The sequence below is a fragment of the Felis catus genome, chromosome E2, assembly GCF_018350175.1.
Source record: "Felis catus isolate Fca126 chromosome E2, F.catus_Fca126_mat1.0, whole genome shotgun sequence".
In the NCBI taxonomy this organism is placed as follows: Eukaryota; Metazoa; Chordata; class Mammalia; order Carnivora; family Felidae; genus Felis; species Felis catus.
The window spans coordinates 2,021,047-2,040,597 of NC_058382.1; the positions used below are offsets into that span (position 1 = coordinate 2,021,047).

Genomic DNA, 19,551 nt, shown 5'->3' on the forward strand with positions numbered 1-19,551 from the left:
CTGTCCACGTGAACATCTGACAGGCGGGGGTGCATCCCTCCCACACAGAATCGCTCAGGACTACGTCCCCACCGCACGAACCCCCAACTCAGCCATGGCAAACCTGTAGGTGACAAACCACACTCTACTCTCGCTGTGCACGCGCTCACATGCCCGCTTGTGATCCGCCTTCATGCGCGCACACACACACACCACCTGCACTCGCCCGCCCGTGATCTGCCCTCACGCGTGCTCTCTCTCTCACACACACACCCCTGCACTCGCACGCCCGTAATCCACCCTGACGCGCGTGCACACACAGGCACACGCACTCACCCGCCTGCCTGTGATCCGCACTCACGCGCGCACGCACATGCACGCGCGCACACACACACCTGCATTCGCACACCCGCCTGTGTTCCGGCCTCACGGGCACATGCACACACACACACACACACACCTGCACTCATACGCACACCTGTGATCTGCCCTCGCGCGCGCGCGCGCACACACACAAAGGGACTCACCCGCCCACCTGTGATCCGCCCTCACGCGTGTGCGCTCACAAAGACCTGCACTCGCTCACCCGCCACGCGCACCACACGCGGACACGCACAGCCACAGGCTCAGCACCTGCGCTGCTTCGACCCCGCCGCACCGCCTGACCCCTTCGGAAGCGGAAGTGCGCCAGGCCCCGCGTGCGGAACACTCTGGGAGATGTAGTCCCGAGTCTTGCGCACAGGCGCACTTCCTTGTGGCGTGGTGGCTGCGTCCTCCGTGGAGTAAACTCCCCTTGTCTCAGAACCAAGTGTGATAAGGGATGGGAAGGGCCGTGCTACTCAGAGGTGGTTTAGAAAGGTCTTTTGAAAGAGATGACAAATATGAAGCAGCAGCAATGCCCCAATGTAGGGAAAGGTTTTCTGAACTGAGGAAAGAGCAAGTGCAAAGGCCCTGAGGCAGGGAAAGGATTGACGTGTTTGAAGAACTGAGATAACACCAGCATAGCTTGGGATGAAAGATGCAGGGGAGGGCGCAGGGAAGGAAACTGGAGAGGTGGATGGGGTTCCGCACATGGAGAGCCTAGGGCAGTGAAGGGCTGCAACAGGGATAGCACGATGTGATTCATATTCTAAACAGGAATCCATGTTTTCTGGGTGGAGGGGAGTTTGGGAAGGTAATAGTGAAGGCAGAGAGATCAGGGAGGAGGCCCGTGGGATAGTCTAGGCAGAGATGGCGTGTGCTGGGTTAGGATGCTGGTCAAGGCCCGGTGTTAAATGCATGGGAGGGACACAGTGGATGTGGAGTGTGTTGGGGAGAGGTGGGGGTAAGAGGGAAATCAGCAACCTGCTAGATTTCTGCCCTGGGGATGGATGGATGGCAGTGCACTAAATGGGGTGAACACTGGGGAAGGAGCAGGAAAACTGGGGAAGGAGGAAAAATAGAGACTGCATGTAGGTGTGTTAAGTTTCAAGGACTTGCTACGTATTCGTGCAATGTGATTTAACATGAACCTATTCATTCACGAACCAATTGTTTATTGAGTTTCTATTCTTCACTGACACCGTGTTTGGTGCTGGAGCATGCTAGCACATCTTACAAGGGTTAATTACTAACATTCGAAAATGTTACAAACCAGTTGTTACCCTATAGATTCATAGTTTGACGTCAGCTGTGGTGAGGTTATTTACACCATGGAAATTAGCAAATGCTACAATTTTTTTTCAGAGAGCGGGTTTTCCATCACGCCATTGGATAACACAAAGCAAACAAATGTAATCTCTACCTTCATTCAGTTTTAATTCTCATGGGGAAATAGATTTGTAAACAAATAGCTAAACAATTCACCGACACTGCAATGCATGTTTTGGAGAAGGGAGAGTTCTGAGAGTATAGAAGGAAAATGACCCAGCTTCGCCAGCAGGGGTGCTGAGGAAGTGATATTTGGGCTGTGATCTGAAGGCTGAGCAGCACATTTTAATATTGGAAACCAAGATGTGTTTTATTGACAAAGTGTTAAAGTTCGATCGGCGGTGACTTTTTCTTTCTTGGTGGAATGTGAAATGATAGACTGTCCTCCAATTGGTGGTGGTCTGGATTCAACTGCACTAATTAATCTGACTAGGGAAAGGGTTGTCCCTACTGGGTTTGTGGAGCCCCGTGATGCCATGCAGGTGTGGCATAAATAACTGTGGAGAGGGGACTAGAAACCATTAAGGGCTCAGGGGTCCCAGCCCCCTGACTCCATGTAACACCAGTGCAGCTCTGGCTTTTTGGTTTTTTGTTGTTCTGCTTCACGTTTGTTTGTTTGGAGAAACACATATTGAACACCTAGTGTGTGCCAGACAGTACACACAGCATTGAAGAGAACAGAGCTCTGCCCTCCTGGAGGTTATATTTGGAGGGAGGGGATGGGGATTTGTGGCCAAAAAAACTGAGTAAGTAGTTCAGAAGGGTGATAAATGCAACATAGATAATAAAACAAAAGGAGGGGATTGAGAGTGACCTGGAGGTGACCTAATTTGGATGGGAGAGTTAAGGAAGACCCTTCTGAGGAGGTGGCATTGGAGCTGAGACCTACAGGATTATAGAGAGCCTGCTACCCCAAACCTGGGGTACCCAAGTGACTGGATGTTTTCTGTCTCACTGAGTAGATCTCAAGTGATTATGGGAATGACACCCCATCACCGTTGCCATATTCTTTTGGCTAAAAATACATCACAAGTTTCTTCCACATTCAGGTAAGGGGATTATATAAGGAGGATGTGATTCATTGGTGATCACCTAAGGGTGTGTCTGCCACACCCACGTGATCACCAAAAATTTATGTAATCTAACTGGCTCATCACATGCCCCTTTTCTCTTTTTGGACAATTTATGTCTCTCCCAGGGCTTATGCATTTGATCAAGAGGCTGGTATTCCCAAGTAGAAGAGGACTCTTAATCCTCAAGGATATGTTAGTAGCACAGCAAACTTCTCCTAAAACCTCCCCCCCAAAATGTCTCAACAAAGTAATGTTTTTGAAGTCATTGGGGGTTCAGTCAGTTAAGCACCCCACTTCGGCTCAGGTCATGATCTCACGGCTTATGGGTTTGAGCCCTGCATCAGGCTCTGTGCTGACAGCTCAGAGCCTGGAGCCTTCCTCAGAATCTGTGTCTCCCTTTCTCTCTGCTCTTCTCCCTCTCATGATCTGTCTCTGTCTGTCTCTCAAAAATAAATAAACGTTAAATTTTTTTTTATTTATTTTTTTATTTTTTTTTCAACGTTTATTTATTTTTTTGGGAACAGAGAGAGACAGAGCATGAACGGGGGAGGGGCAGAGAGAGAGAGGGAGACACAGAATCGGAAACAGGCTCCAGGCTCCGAGCCATCAGCCCAGAGCCCGACGCGGGGCTCAAACTCACGGACCGCGAGATCGTGACCTGGCTGAAGTCGGACGCTTAACCGACTGTGCCACCCAGGCGCCCCTAAATTTTTTTTTTTTTTTAAAAGCTGCATGGATCGGAGGACTTGAGGGATATAGAGCAATGAGATAGGAGAAATCTGGTCTCAGGATGACTTTGTGGCACACAGACACCAGGATCACACTCAAGCACAGGTGTTTACATGAATGAGAATGAGGGCTTCTGTGGTTTTGAAGTCACCGTTAACTCGTTTTCTGCGAAAGCAACTGAGCAAAAAATCCAACTCATGCAATGCTACTAGGTAAACATGGTAGGAAGACAAAAATGCCTTCGACGTTCCCTTAGAAGGAGTCACATGAAGACTACACAGTGTATCCCTGCAAGTCCAATATGGTCTGTTTTCCTTCTGGAATCGTTGCTTCTTCTGATAAAGTCATTGGCTTGCATTTAGGACAGATACTAGATGAAGAATGTCTGCCATTAGACATTAGACTCACATTGAGTTGGCCATGCTGTGTCCTCTTGTGGAAGGGCCATGGGAACTGAGAGGATGGTTTCCTACTGGACTCGCACTCCAGGGCAAAGGGTCATTGAAGGGGCTCTTGGATGGAATGATCCCCACTATTTATTCGCTCCCTCTAGCTCTGTCTTTCCCTGTGTACATATGGTAGCATTTTCCTAAATTAGATGCATGTTGGACATGTCTCCATCTTATCTGGACATCCACTAGGGCCCCAGCATGGCTCAATGTCATCTTACCTGGACATCCACTAGGACCGTGGAAGGGCTCAATGTCATCCAACTTTGCTGCCAAATTTTTGGCTACAGGTGTGTTCCAGGTGGTCTTTGGAGGCACTAATACCTGGACCATGACCAGGAGGAAAATTCTGGGAGGGTTTCTGGGTCCCTCCCATGTCCACCTACCAAGTTCTAAAAGCGTACCTGAAGATAAAGCTTCTTCAGGGCTCCCTTCATGTCCTTGTTCCTCAGGCTGTAGATTAGTGGATTCAGGGTGGGTGTGAGGACAGAGTAGAAGACAGCAGCTACGCGCCCTTGCATCGGGGAGTAGCTGGCGGCGGGCTGCATGTAGGCAGAGCTACCAGTGCCGTAAAACAGGAGAACGGTGGCCAGGTGGGAAGAGCACGTGGAGAAGGCCTTCCAGCGGCCAGCCGTGGAATGGATCTGAAACACGGTGGCCACAATGCGGACATAGGACAGAACAGTGAGGGCAAAGCAGCTCATGATGATGCAGCCACTAGCTGTGGACCCTACCGCCTCGTGGGCATCCGCGTTGGCACAGGCCAGGCGCATAAGTGGGGGGATGTCGCAGAAGAAGTGCTCAATCACGTTGGGGCCACAAAAAGGCAGGGAGAAGGTGTTGGCTGTGTGGAAGGCAGAGAAAAGGAGCCCGCTGCCCCAGGCCACTGCCACCAGGGAGACACAGATCTGGGGGCTCATGATTGCTGTGTAAACTAGGGGCTTGTAGATGGCCAGACATCGATCGAAAGCCATGGAGGTGATGAGAAAACACTCCATGGACCCAAGGCAGACAAAGGCAAAGAGCTGGGATGCACATGCACACAAGGAAATCTCCCTCGAGCCCAGCATGGTGGCCACCAGGGCCCGGGGCAAGGTGGTGGACACAGAGCAGATATCCACCAAGGAGAGGTGTTTGAGGAAGAAGTACATGGGCGTGTGCAGGCGGGCATCGTGTGTCACGGCTGCCACAATGGTGACGTTTCCCAGAACAGTGGCCAGGTAAATGAGGAGGAAGGTGGCCGTGCTGAGCAGCTGTAACTCAGGGACAGCCGAGAAGCCCCGGAGGAGGAAGGCAGTTACTGCTGTCAGGTTGGTCATGGTCTCTCTCTGGAAAAGCTCCTGGACCACAGAGGACACCCAAGGAGCAGAGCAAGAGGGGAGAGATGAGACCAGAGCAGAGACCTAGGAGAAAAGAAGGGGGCTGAGCTCATCTGGAAAGGTTCCTCAAACGTTCCTTCACGAAGCACACGTGCATTATTTGTCTTCCTGGGAGGTCTCACGTTCAAATACCTATGGAGGCCTGGCACATGAATAAGTTAGTGAACCTGGCTGAGTGCCACCAGTGGGGGTGGGGGTGGGGGACAGGGCTCTCACATGAGACAGCTGCTCTGAGCTCTCACCAGCTTTAGTGGTGGGCCAAGCACTGCCAGATCTTCTGACATTTTTCAAGAAAATTTGTAATTGTGAAATTTCCCAAGTATTACATGTTGGCGGTGAGCCTGAACTTAAAACACTCTGCCCATCAAATGGGGCTTCTAGTTTAAGAGTTTTGGTCTTGTCGTGTGTCTCTGCTTCATAACTCCATACCATCTTTAAAAAAAATTTTTTTTTAATGTTGGGGTGCCTGGGTGGCTCAGTTGGTTAAACAGCTGACTTCAGCTCAGGTCATGATCTCACAGCTTGTGGGTTCAAGCCCCACATCTGGCTCTGTTCTGACAGCTAAGAGTCTGGAGCTTGTTTCAGATTCTGTCTCTCCCTCTCTCTCTTCCCCTCCCCAACTTGTGCTTGTTTATTTTTGACGGAGAGAGAGAGAGAGAGAGAGAGAGAGAGAGAGAGAGGCAGAGAGAGAGGGAGACACAGAATCTGAAGCAGGCTCCAGGCTCCGAGCTGTCAGCACAGAGTGCAACACAGGGCTCGAACTCATGAACTTCAAGATCATTACCTGAGCCGAAGTCAGATGCTTAACCGACTGAGCCACCCAGATGACCCCATAGCATCTTAATTACAGTTCCCTACCCAAGGCCTTCTAATGATCGATTTCCCCCACTAGACTGTGAGCACCCGCCCACCTGTGTGCAGGGACCACTTCTTTCTCATGTCTTTGTTCCCCAGCATCCAGCATAAGAGGTAGTGTATGGTAGGGAAGTAGAATTTAAGAATGGTTTTGTGGAGAATCTGGGTGACTCAGTCTGTTGAGCCTCTGACTTCAGCTCACGTCATGATATCACCGTTTGTGGGTTTTAGCCCTGTCTTGTCACTTCAGATCTTCTGTCTCCCCCCACCACTCTCTCTGCCCCTTTGCTGCTTGTGTGCTCCCTCAAAAATAAGTAAATCTTAAAAAAAAAAAAAAAAGGAATACTTTTGCAACCAGACATCCAGGGTTTGGATTCTGTGTGACCTTGGACAAATACCTTAATCTCTCTGAGCCTCAGTTTCCTCCTCTGTAGAATGGGATAATGTAGTGCTGTGAGGGTCATACGAGGTCCTGGAAGAAGAATACTTAAAACAAGATCAGGCAGGTGGCAAGCTGTCACTAAGGGTCAGCCGTTACTATTATCAGTTTCTTTGCAAGTGTGTGTTCCTTGTCTTTCTTTCCATTATTAGTGCCTGAGCTGCTGGGATTGTGTAATAAAATAGACATGAAAACGTAGTTTTAAACTTCTTCATGGAAAGTATTAGTTTTCTCACACTCCGTCAGCCCCCTGCCATTGTCACCTCCAGTGCTACAGAAGGGCAGCCTCGGGAGGCTGGGACATAAGCACCTCACTTGTTAGGTGGAATAATGCCTGGCCCCCACAGAAAGGTCCATACCCCAATCCATGAAACCTGGGGATATGTGACCTTACATGGCAAAAGGAACTTTGCAAATGTGATGAAGTTAAGGGTTTTGAGATGTGGAGATTATCCTGGACTATCCAATTGTTGTGGATGAATTGTGTCCCACCCCCCTGAAGTCTTAACCCCCAGTTCTTCAGAATGTAACCTCATTTGGAAATAGGTCACTGTGGGTGTAATTCATTAAGATGAGGTCCTTACAAGAAGGTGATCATATGAAGACAGAGACACGTAGGGGAATAGCACGTGATGACCAAAACAGCTTGACGTGATGAAGTTACCAGCCAAGGGATGCCAGAAATGGCTGGCAACCCACCAGAAGCGAGGCAGGGGCAAGGAAAGAGCCCCTGGGTTCAAATCGCAGCCCTGCCACTTGCTAGCTGTGTGGCCTTAGGTAAACTACTTAACCTCTCTGTGCTTTGGTTTCTTTATCCGTAACGTGTAGGAGTAATGGTGACCATGTGTCACCCATGCCATGGGATTATTAGTATGTGCAGAATTTTTAGAGCACCGTGTGGGGTCTTTATTACTTTGTCCAAATGGATGATTCTGTGTTTCTCAGAACTGTGCGGTATTACCTCTTCACAGATGTGGATTAGAACAGCGTAATCTGAAGCAACGGAGGGGAGCAGAGACCCTGGATCTGAGCCATCAGCCAGCTGATGGGAGAAATGAGGCTGCCTGATGAGCGACACAGAAGTGTCGATCCTGGGGGTGTAATGAGATGTTAGGAACTGCCTCTTCACAAGAGCCTGAATCAGACCCAGAGTCTCCCCACCCCGTTGTCTCACAGCCTTGGCTCGCATGCCTCCACTCACAGGGAGCTCACTTTAGAGCAGTGGTTCTCAGCTGGGGATGATTGTGTCCCCCCACCCCCAGTGGACATGGGGCAATGTCTGGAGATAATTTGGGTTGTCATGCCTGGGAAAGTTGCTAGTGGCACCTAGTGGGTAGAGAGCAGGGACACTGCTGACCATCCTTTAGTGCACAGGACAGTCCCTCCCTCCATAGCAAAGAATGATCCGGCCACAAAATGTCAATAGCACTGACGTTGCCTCTCTGACTTAGTTTTGAGTCCCTTGTACTACGTCAGCAGAAGGATAACTGGCATTTAAATATCACTTCCTGGGGCGCCTGGGTGGCTCAGGCGGTTAGGCATCTGACTCTTGATCTCGGCTCAGGTCATGATCTCATAGTTTGCGGGTTCGAGCCCCGCATTGGGCTCTGTGCTGATGGTGCAGAGCCTGCTTGGGATTCTGTCTCTCTCTTTCTTTCTCTGCCCTTCCCCCTCTTGTGCGCTCGCTCGCTCGCTCTCTCTCTCTCTCTCAAAATAAACTTCAAAACATTTTTTTTTAATTTTTTTTTCAACGTTTTTATTTATTTTTTGAGACAGAGAGAGACAGAGCATGAACGGGGGAGGGGCAGAGAGAGAGGGAGACACAGAATCGGAAACAGGCTCCAGGCTCCGGGCCATCAGCCCAGAGCCCGACGCAGGGCTTGAACCCACAGACCGCGAGATCGTGACCTGGCTGAAGTCGGACGCTTAACCGACTGCGCCACCCAGGCGCCCCTCAAAACATTTTTAATAAAAAAAAATAAAATAAAAATCCTGAGAGCCAGATACTGAACTGAGTGCTTCTCATACAATACACTTAATATTCCCAACCACCCTACTTTATCATCCCCATTTTTTTCACAGATGGAAAAACCGAGGCACAGAAAAGTTAAGCAATTTGTTCACAGTCTCAGAGTTAGTGAGTGGTAGTGCTAGGGTTCAAACCCAGCTGATGAACCCTGTAATCATAGGTGTTCATCCCTGCTCTGCGGCCTCCAGTCATACTCGGTACGAGATGGAAGCCTTTCGGAAATTTGTATTAGCCTGACCTACCTGGTGGGGTGTCCCAACCATCTCCCGCCCCCCCACCGCCCCCAGCCGCAGTGAAACCAGACCTCTCCAAGGTGCTGAGCTGGGCTTGTGGGAGGCCAGCTCCTCCAAGGGTGTGAGGTGACAAAGATCCAAGCTGGGATTCCCATCCCTGGGCTGACTCCCCACTTATAAGCTGTGGGCAGTGAGGGCATTAGGGACGGGCAAGCATTGCTGACTCCTGCAGTACTCAGCCCTGAGCCACACAGTGTCTCTCAGCTTGGGGATTCGTCCAAAGTCACCTCTGGGGACCTTCTGTCCCTCGGTGACTCCAGGCTCTGAGCACAAGACTCGTTGACAAGCGGGGCATCATGCCAACTGCTCACAACTTTTCTAGAGTGGTAATATCAAAACCATGTTAGTCAACGTTTTTGGACATTAGCGATGCTATTCACTGTTGAGAAATGCTCTTCTGCAATGTATAGTTTTTGCTTTCTGTGTCTTGGAGATATATGTGTTAAATAAATAGAGATTACACGTAGAAATATATCAGTCTTTTTGACTATCACACTATGGATAAAAGAGTCATGTAGCCAGCCACATGTTGGTGGACTCTTAGGTTGTTTTCAACTTTTTTTTTTTTTTTTTTTGCCAAGACAAACAATTCTGCCAACACTTATTACACCTTTCTCGGACATCTTACTTTATATTTTTCAGAAATTTTTATTTTTAAGTAATTTTCTTCATGTGAGTTTTGCATACTTCTTTTTTCTCCATCTCATTAACTTAGAGCTTCAGTGCCTCTTGTGAATGAGACCTAATTTTCCATGACACTTCTGATTGATTATTGCTGATACTCACATAAGTTATTGAACTTTGTGTTTTGATCTTGTATCTAGCCATAGATAGATATGTGTACTCTATTCACATATATGAACAGACTAGCTTCCACTAACATGGGATCTCTAAATTGAAAGGAGTGCACATTCAAATTCTGGTTAGTTATGCAAAGTCAGCATAAACACATTTTATCAGTGAATACCAACCATGTATATAAAACTCAACTTTTTGTCTTTCTGGCCAATAGTGGATGTATCAGTCCCTTAAACTCATGCCCATCCAGTGGTGAGAAATGATCTCATTTTTGTTTTGATTTATGTTTCCATGGTTTTTAGAGAGGTTAACCATCTTTTTTATCTGTTTGGCTAATTGCATTTACTCTTCTGTGAAATGTCTATACATAAAATGTTTTCTATTGGACTGTTTGACTTTTGTTAAGAATTTGTAGGAATTTTTTTAATGTATCATGGGAAAGTGTCTATTCATGTCTTCTGGCCATATCTTCACTGGATTATTTATTTTTTGGGGTGTTGAGTTCTTTACAGATTTTGGATACTAATCCTTTATCCAGTTGTCATTTGCAAATATCTTCTCCCATTCTGTCAGCTGCCTTTTAGTTTTGTTGATTATTCCTTTGCTGTGCAGAAGCTTCTTATCTTGATGAGGTCCTAGTAGTTAATTTTTTTTTTTTTTTAATTTCCTTTGCCTCCGGAAATGTGTCTGGGAAGACCTTGCTGCAGCCAAGGTCAAAGAGGTTTTGGCCTGCTTTCTCCTCGAGGATTTTGATGGCTTCCTGTCTTGCATTTAGGTCTTTCATCCATTTTGAGTTTATTTTTGTGTATGGTGTAAGAAAGTGGTCCAGGTTCATTCTTATGCATGTCATTGCCCAGTTTTCCCAGCACCACTTGCTGAAGAGACTTTTTTTTTCCATTGGATATTCTTTTCTGCTTTGTTGAAGATGAGTTGACCATACATTTATGGGTCCATTTCTGGGTTTTCTATTCTGTCCTATTGGTCTATGTGTCTGTTCTGTGCCAGTACCATACTGTCTTGATGATTACAGCTTTGTAGTATAGCTTGAAGTCCGGGATTGTGATGCCTCTAGCTTTGGTTTTCTTTTTCAGGATTTCCTTGTCTATGCAGGGTCTTCTGTGGTTCCATAAAAATTTTAGGATTATTTGTTCTAGCTCTGTGAAGAATGCTGGCAGTATTTTGATATGGATTGCATTAAATGTGTAGATTACTTTGGGTAGTATTGACATTTTAACAATATTTGTTCTTCCAATCCATGAGCATGGAACGTTTTTCCATTTCTTTGTGTCTTCAATTTCTTTCATAAGCTTTCTATAGTTTTCAGAGTATAGATATTTTACCTCTTTGGTTAGGTTTATTCCTAAATATCCAGATGGCCAACAGACACACAAAAAGATGCCCAACATCACTTATCACCAGGGAAATGCAAATCAAAACCACAATGAGATACCACCTCACACCTGTCAGAATGGCTAAAATTAACAACACAGGAAACAACAAATGTTGACGAAGATGTGGAGAAAAGGGAACCCTCTTACACTGTTGGTGGGAATGTAAACTGGTGCAGCTGCTCTGGAAACCAGTATGGAGGCTCCTCAAAAAGTTAAAAATAGAATTACGCTATGACCCAGCAATTGTACTAGTAGGTATTTACCCAAAGAACACAAAATACAGATTCAAAAGGGCACAGGCACCTTATAGCATCGTTATCAACAATAGCCAAACTACAGAAAGAGCCCAAGTGTCCATTGACTGATAAAGAAGATTTGTCATATATATATATATATGTATATATATATATATATGTATATATATGTATATATGTGTATATATATATATATATGTAACATAATTACAGTAATGATATTTCACCATATTCACTGGTCTCACCTACACTCAAGGGGAAGGGATTATACAAAGGTGTGGGTCATTTGGAGTCATCTTAGAATTTTGCCCACCATAGCATCTGTGAGAGCAAAGCAAAACTTATCTGGAGGAGGATACATTTATCTTGTGCCTTGAAGAAAACCCAAAGTTATTTTTTTAATGGCAATGACGATGAAAATTCAAAGACAACCAGGCACCCAAGGAAACAAGAGAAAATGAGTAAGAAGCAGAAGAAAAAACAACACACAGCAGAAGCTGACCCAGGGACATTTGAGACACTGGAGTCACCGGTTACGGATTATACAACCATGTTTGCAATGTTTGAAGAAATGTAACTTTGGAAATATCTGTAGGAAACAGAAACCTATAAAAAGGGACAGGTGGTTTGAAAAAGAATCAGAGAGAATGTCTAGAAACACAAAAATCACAAAACTGGAAATACAGACAACAGAGATTTATTTAACAGCAGATGGAACACAGCCAGAAGAAGAATTATGAACTAGAAGAAATACTAACAAAATTATCCATAATTCAGCACAGAGAGACAAAAAATAAGAAAAAATACAAAAGAGAGACTAAGAGGAGTGAGAAGATCCAGTATGCAATCAATTAAAGTCCCAAGAGAAAAGATACAGAATGGAGTCATGATGGTCAAGTGAACTTGACTGAGCTTAGAGAGAAACCCCCGGCAGAGCAGAGGTTAGAGCAATATTTGAAGAAAAAATGGCTGGGAATTTCCCAGAACTAATGAAAGATACCAATATACACATTGAATAAGTTCAGCAGATCCCAAGCATGATAAATAAAAAGAAATCAACACCCAGAAACATCACAAAATTCAGAAAAAAAACAAAGTTAGAGAGATTATCTTAAAGTCAGCCAGAGAAAAAAGGTCACCTTCCAAGGAACGGCAGTAAGACTGACCGATACCAGCAAAAATGGAAGTCAAAGTCAGTGAAGGATTTCTTTAATGTGTGGAAAGGCTATCTGCCTGTTGTATACCAGAAAAAGCATTGCTCAAGAATGAATGAAAAATAAAAAATATTTTCAGATGAAAATATTGAGAGTTTGCCACCAGTAGAAGACTGAAGGAAACACTAGACGGTATACTTTAGACAGAAAGGAAGGAGATGTAAGGTGGAAAGTCTGAGTTGGAACAAAAAATGAAAAGGAAAGAAAGAGGTAAATATGGGTCCAGGTGTGGACAAACATTATATAAAACAGAAACAAAAATGTCCAAAGGGGTCTGGAAAGCAAACAAGATACATTCAAAACACAAGGTAGTGGTGACATAGGCTGAGAGGAAATAACAGGAGTTAAAACATTCTGGGCGCCTGGGTGGCTCAGTCAGTTAAGTGTCCAACTTTGGCTCAGGTCATGATCTGATGGCTCCTGAGTTTGAGCCCCGAGTCAGGCTCTGTGCTCACAGCTCAAAGCCTGGAGCCTGCTTTGGATTCTGTGTCTCCCTCTCTCTCTTCCCCTCCTCTGCTCATGCTCTGTCACTGTATGTCTCTCAGAAATGAATAAATGTTAAACAAATTAGAAATAGTTAAAGCATTCTAAGATGTGGTGATCTGAAGACGCGCGTACTCTATGATGCAGAAATTGCGCTCACAGAAATATACACTGGGGAATGCATGTGTCTGTGCTCTTGAACACAATGTAGATAATGTTCATAGCTACATTGTTCATGGTGGCTGGAAACATAATGGAAACAATTCAAATGTCTATCAACCTTAGAATGTGCACATGTACACATATACATGAGTATGTGGTGATGGTTGCACATTTTTGTGACAATTTTAAAACCCACTGAATTTCACACTTAAAAATTAGATTACATTGGTGGTTTGCACAACTGTATAAAAATGCCCCCCCCAAAAAAACCCATTTAACTGCACAATTTAAAAAGTTTAATGTTTATTTTTGAGAGAGAGACAGAGTGTGAGCAGGGGATGGGGCAGAGGGAGAGAGAGAGACACAGAATACAAAGCAGGCTCTAGGCCCTGAGATGTCAGTACAGAGCCTGACGTGGGGCTCGAACCCACAAACCATGAGACCACGACCTGAGCTGAAGTCGGACGCTCAACCAACTGAGCCACCCAGGCGCTCTTTAAATGTACAATTTTAATGGGTGAGGTTTGGGGCACCTGGGTGGCTCAGTTGCTTGAGACTCTTGATTTCTGCTGGGGTCATGATCTCAGGGTTTGCTGGATTGAGCCCTGTGTCAGGTTCTGCGCTGATGGTGCGGAGCCTGCTTGGGATTCTCTGTCTCTGTTTTTGTGCTCCTCCCCTGCTAATGCATTCTTTCTCTCTCTCTATCTCAAAATAAATAAACTTTAAAAAGAATAAATGAATGAAGTTCGTGGTATGTAAATTATATATCAATAAGGCTGTGAAAATATTGATTAAAATGATCACTCTTCCCAGGGTGCCTGGGTGGCTCGGTAGGTTGGGCATCCAACTTCAGCTCAGGTCATGATCTCACAGTTCATGGGTTCAAGCATGGCATCAGGGTCTGTGCTGACAGCTCAGAGCCTGGAATCTGCTTCGGATTCTGTGTCTCCCTGTCTCTCTGCCCCTCCCCTGCTTGCGCTCTCTCTCCCAAAAATGAATAAACATTAAAATATTTTTTTTTAAATGATCACTCTTCCCTTCAAAAAAGAATGCCCATTTCTTTCCCACAAACATTGCAAATGAGTTCCCGTTTACCGTCACTCAATGTTTTAATATTTGCCAATATCATCTGCAAATATAAAATTAATACTAGCAAGCATTTATCTACTGCTTACTAATCTTCACAGGGTGTTCTGAGTTCATCTGTATTAAACACTCAGTCCTCACAACAACCCTATAAGGCAAGTACTATTATTAGTCCTTAATTCACAGATGAGAATTGGAGGCTCACAGAGACTAGGGAGCTTGTCCAAGGCCACACAGCTAGTAAGTGACAAGGACAATGACATTGATCCAGGTAGTCTGGGGCCAGAGTCCTAGACTTTTCACCATGATACTCATTACTGAATCTTTTTCAAACATGTATTTTACATTTCCTATACTTTAATAATTTTATATTTACGGGACTGTTACAAGATAGCCCAGTTTCCATATAACCTCCTGACAGCTTCACTTAATATGACAGCTGAGACACCATGTGTATCTGTCAAAGAGATGGACATCGACCCATTATTAGTAACTAAATGTGCTTTTTAGATTTCTCCATGTTTCTCACTCATTTCCCTCTTCTCTCCCAAGAGCCAATTCGGGGTCCCAGTTGCATTTAACTGCCTCCTTTTTACTGCACTCTTATTCTGGAATGTTCTATCGGGTAAGCTGCTTCCTTTTACCGCTCACTGATTCTGGAATGTTCTATTAGGGAAACCACCTCCTTTTTACTGCACCTTTATTCTGGAAAGTTCTATTGGGTAATCTGCCTTCTTTTTACCGCTCACTTATCCTGGAATGTTCTATTGGGTATGCTGCCTCCTTTTTACCGCTCACTGATTCTGGAATGTTCTATTAGGGAAACCGCCTCCTTTTTACTGCACCCTTATTCTGGAATGTTCTATTGGGTAAGCTGCCTTCTTCTGGAAAGTTCTATTGGGTAACATATTTAATATTCTGCTTGGCCATTTCCACTTCTCTTGTGAATTTTATGTTCATCTTCCTTGTCCATGCTTTATTGGCATTTTGATCTCTTGTAGTTTGTAAGAACTCCTTGTATATTGTATATTAGTTTATTTGATACAAAGGTCCTACTTAGTGCCTCCGTTTCCAGGACTGCCATAACAAGTACCACAGACTGAGTGGCTTAAACAACAGACATTTATTGTCTCAAAGTTCTGGAGGCTGGAAGTTCGAGGTCAAGGTGTCTGCAGGTTGGTTTGTTCTGAGGGCTCTGAAGGATCTGTTACAGGCCCCTCTCCTTGGCTTGTAGATGTCTGTCTTGTCCCTGTGTCTGTACACATCACCTTCCCTCATACATGTCTGCTTCCAAATTGCCCATTTTTATGAGTACACCATTAATATTGGATTAGAGGAATCCTAATCCAGGATGACCTCATCTTAACTAATTACCTGTGCAGGGACCCCATTTCCAAATAACATCTCACTCTGAGTTCATAGGGGGTTAGCATTTCAACATCTGAATTTGGGGGTGTGGGACACAATTCCAATGCATAACGGTTTATAATTTCTTTATTTTTATGTCATTGACTCATTCTACAACTCTTTTTTTTAATACCCCTAAGACACTTCTTTACAGACCACTGTAAACCACAGATCCCAGATCTTGTAAAATCATTAATGTTAGGGTGCCTGGGTGGCTCAGTTGGTTAAGCACCTGACTTCGGCTCAGGTCATGATCTCTCAGTTTGTGAGTTCGAGCCCCATGTCGGGCTCTGTGCTGACAGCTCAGAGACTAGAGCCTGCTTTGTATTCTGTGTCTCCCTCTCTCTCTGCCCCTCCCCTGTGCTCGCTCTCTCTCTCTCTCTCAAAAATAAATAAACATTAAAAAATTTAAAAAAATCATGGATGTTATATTCTAGCTGGGAGTCAAGCAATAAATAAGTAAACAAATACATTTTCAACTTTCAGGTGGTAGTCGACATATGAAGAAAAATACAGCATGACAAGGGGCATAGAAGGACAGCAGGACATGTATTTAGCCAGTATGGTCAAGGACAGCTTAGTGAGGAAAAGACAAACGATCAAATGGTAGAATGAGTCATGCACTGAACTGAGGAGGGAACATTCCAGCAGAGGAAACAGTACATGCAAGGTGTTGAGATCAGGAGGCACTCAGGGCATTAGAAAGATGTGAGTGGAGCAGATTGGAGGGTGAGGGATGGCAGGAGATGAGGAGAGGTCGGGAGTGGGGAGACCATGTGACCCGATTGGCTATGGTGAGGAGTATGGGTTGGATTAGCAAGCATGATAAAAAAAAAAAAAAAAAAAAGCCCTGCAGGGCTTGGATGAGGCTGTGACCCAGGCTGGTCCCAGTTACAGGGTGTAGAGAATAAACTTTTAAGGACGCAAGGGCAGAACTAGGGTGTGTAGGTGCTCTGGCGGGGGTCCGCGCTGGCAGGGGTTTGGCCCAGGGCAGTGGTGGCTTTTGGACTAACACGGTAACAGCAGAGGTGGTGACGGGTGGGCGTGGATGCTACAGTGAAACTTTGGTTTGCCAGCACAAATCATCCGGAAACACGCTTGCAATCCAAAGCACTCGCATATCAAAGCAAATTTCAAGAACCATTGGCTCTGTTGTGATCATGTGACATTGGGCGTCACGCACTACTCATATTGCAAGACATCTCTCATTTATCTGGAACCCTTGCAGAACAATTTACTTGCAATCCGAGCTTTTATTGTATGTTGAAAATTGAAAGTCTAAACTTTGGGGAGTTGAAAATTGTTTCCAGTGGTTGCATATGGGTTGTGGGAGAAACAATAGTAATATAATGCAAAATGATACATAATGTAATATGTGGTAATATAAAATAACGATGTAATTTTAATAATATAAAGTAATATAATAATATAAAGTAATATAAAGCATAACAATGGCAGCAAACACATGCTTACTCTGAGCCATGCACTGTCCTATATACGACACATACAATTATATATGTATGTGACTACACGCTGTCCTGTATACGACACATACGATTACATATGTGTGTGTACACACACACACACACACACACACACACACACACACCCCTTTGGTCCTCACAATAACCCGGCCATGTGACCCTATAGCTACAACCATCCTGTTTTAGTGCTGGGGGTGAGTTTTAGGCTTCCAGACTGAGTATCTGGGTGGATAGTGGATGCCATTTACTGGGCTGGGGAAAACTGTAGGAAGATCAGATTTGGGGACACAAAGCCATGGATCTACTTTAGTATGTTAACTGTGAGATGTCTGTTAGACATTCAAGCGGAGAAACAGCAGGACAGGGAAACACGGGGCTGAAGGTCAGGACTTGTCAGCATATGGACACCAATTAGAGCCTAGGGGCTGGGTGTTATCACTCAGGAAATCATTGCAATTAGAGAGCACACACCTTCAGCATTGCTAATTGGGCTGAATATTTAGTGTCTGCACCAAAGAGGGAAGTAACTCGGTGAAGAATAAACAGACTCCGTGGTCTGACTCCAACTGACCTTAGCTAACCTGTCTACAGACCCTGGAGTCCAGTGGGACTGCTCTTACCTGGTAACACAGGCTAGAAATTCCACCAGCCCCGATTCAGTTTAGCTCGGCATAACAACCCATTCTTTTACGGCTAAGAAAAGCCTCATTACGTTGAAACTCCTGGTGGTTCCCCAAGGACGAGAACTCTGCTGACATGCTTGGTGCCCAAGAGAGATCCCTGCACCCCCTCTGTCACCCTGGTATTGCAGGGCTGGGGCCTGGAGCATGAGGAGCCAGACGGGACTGCAGTAATTGGCCTCCAACTCCCCTCCAGTAGCCACTGGAGACCAGGGCCTACGAGCTCGTTAGGAACTGGCAATCAGAGATTGGCCTGGGAATTGTGAAGAAACTTTTTGACCTGTTTAACTCATTAGTAAAGCATCCGTGGTTCTGGCAGGCACTTCTTCCCCAAGGGCTAGTGTCTCTGTGCTGAGAAAACACATCCCGGAATTGCAAGAGAGGAAAAGATTTTTTTGGCGTGGCCGGATGCAGCCACTGCCTAGCCGTGTGCATTTCTTCTTGTAAAGTGGGCACATGGGTGAGGATGGGGCTTTGACCGTCTGGTTCACTCTTTGCCTCTCCGGTGCCGAGAACACTCAGTGCACATTCAGTGAAAACCTGTTAAATCACTGAAATGATCTTACATGTTTCTTTACTGCAGTGGTTCTCAATGAAGGGTGACTTGGCTCCCCAGGGGACCCTTGGTAGTGTCTAGAGACGTTTTTGGTTGTCACAGCTGGAAAGGGGGGTGGCATTAGTGGTGGGGGGCAGGGATGCTGCTTAACATCCCGCAGTTAAGCCCAGGATAGTCCCCACAGCTTAGAATGATTCATCCCCAAATATCAAGTCTGCATGAATTGAGAAACCCTGATTTTCCGGCTTATAATTCACCTCTGTCCACCAGAACTTAAGAGCCAGGGTCCAGCTTGCTCACTGCTGTATCTCCAGCAAATAGAATCGTGTCTGATGAGTAGATACTCCATAACTTTGCATTGACTGGAGTGATGGCTCTAGGCATCAGTCTATGGTGCCTCAGAGTCTCTGTCTGTGTTCTTCCTTTTTCAAACACTGGGCACTTGCTTGAACACGTGCTGGAGATCTGCCAATGAGCCAGAAACAGCCCCTGCTCTTCAGAAGGGCTCCTTCTGGTGGGGAAGACCCAGCCACCCATGCATGGGCTCTCCATGTGTGACAAAGGCATAGCTCCTTTCAGGGAAATAGAACTGCAGACAGAAATACTTTGTGATGTGACAAAAATGGCATTTTACTTCTGCGATATTCTGCCTCCCCAAACATAGAACCCCAGTGTAATCACAAGAAAAACATCAGACAAATCCCAATTGAGGGGCACTCTATAAAATCCCTGAGAAGAGTGATTTTGCAGTGAGAAAGCCTGAAAACGTGGCCTGATCAACAGTCATGGCGTGTCCTAAATTGTACAGATAGAATGTGCCATTGATGTGACAGGATGAAATGGCACCAGACTTTTGTGGTCCCATAACCCCATCCTAACTGTGAAAAAAAACGTCAAATTCCTATACAGGCTCACCTTATGGTAGACCTGAACAGTTCTTCTCAAAACTGTGTGGGTCACCAAAGACAAAGTCTGAGACAGTGTCACAGAGCCTCAGGGGACACGGTGACTCTGTGTAAAACCATGTTCTGGATGGGATCCTGGAACAGAAAAAGGACCTCAGGTAAAAAGTCATCAAATGCGAATAACTTACGAACTTCAGTTAATTTTATGTGTCAGCTT

The 19,551-nt window shown here is 45.4% G+C and overlaps 1 protein-coding gene across 3 annotated transcripts in view; it reads left to right on the forward strand.

Moving 5' to 3' along the window:
• The window catches only part of ZIM2 (zinc finger imprinted 2), a 68,597-nt gene that overhangs the window by 40,049 nt on the left and 8,997 nt on the right, over positions 1–19,551 (forward strand). The window lies entirely within an intron of this gene.